This window comes from Guillardia theta (genome assembly GCF_000315625.1).
Source record: "Guillardia theta CCMP2712 unplaced genomic scaffold GUITHscaffold_54, whole genome shotgun sequence".
NCBI classification, from domain to species: domain Eukaryota; class Cryptophyceae; order Pyrenomonadales; family Geminigeraceae; genus Guillardia; species Guillardia theta.
In genome coordinates, this window is record NW_005434620.1 from 431,156 (window position 1) to 432,143 (window position 988).

Here is a 988-nt window from a genome sequence, read left to right on the forward strand (position 1 = left end):
GGTACCATGAGCAGCAGCAGCAGCAGCAGCAGCAGCAGCAGCAGCAGCAGCAGCAGCAGCAGCAGCAGCAGCAGCAGCAGCAGCAGCAGCAGCAGCAGCAGCAGCAGCAGCAGCAGCAGCAGCAGCAGCAGCAGCAGCAGCAGCAGCAGCAGCAGCAGCAGCAGCAGCAGCAGCAGCAGCAGCAGCAGCAGCAGCAGCAGCAGCAGCAGCAGCAGCAGCAGCAGCAGCAGCAGCAAGAGTTTTACCATCGACGACGTTGATCCCTCCGTCACGATTTTCATAGACCTCGCAGTCGAGGCATCTGACACAAGCACCCTGCGAGAGATCAGAGGAAGAACGAGATGGAATGGAGGCAGAAGGGAGGGGAAGGAGAAGGAGCAGGAGTAGATGTAAGAGCATGAATAGGGGGCAGGAGCAGAAGAATTTTCTGCTGTGAAACATGTCTCTTTCTTTCCGCACCTTTCCAATCGCGTTGAAACCTGAAAGTTTGTTCTCGCTGATTTTACAATTCTCCGCCTGCGAAGTCGTCATTTTCCCCTCCCTCCCTCCCTCCATTCCATCTCGTTCTTCCTCTGATCTGTCGCAGGGTGCTTGTGTCTGGGGATAATACGGGATCATCAGGACGCAGAATCGCACATCTGATTGGAACTGGCATGAGAAAAGGGCTAGCTCCAATTTCAAGTTGTTTCGCTCAATCGTAATCTGAGCGTCCAAAACCTTGCTCGCTCCTTGCGACAACTTGTCCAGCCTTCCTTTCAAGATAACTTTGTCATGGCATTCCAAAAGAGAGATGAGATCCGTTTCGGCCTGAGCCAACGGTGTCAGTCACGCAAATCATCGTTCTCACATGCATACCAATATCTGGGCCGAGCCGAACAGTTCGAGCAAATTCTGATTGACCTCGACAAATTGCAACCTTGCATTGAGAAGACCGACACCTATGCTGCTGATGTTCTCTGGTACTTCATTGTTCCACTGTCCATCTTTT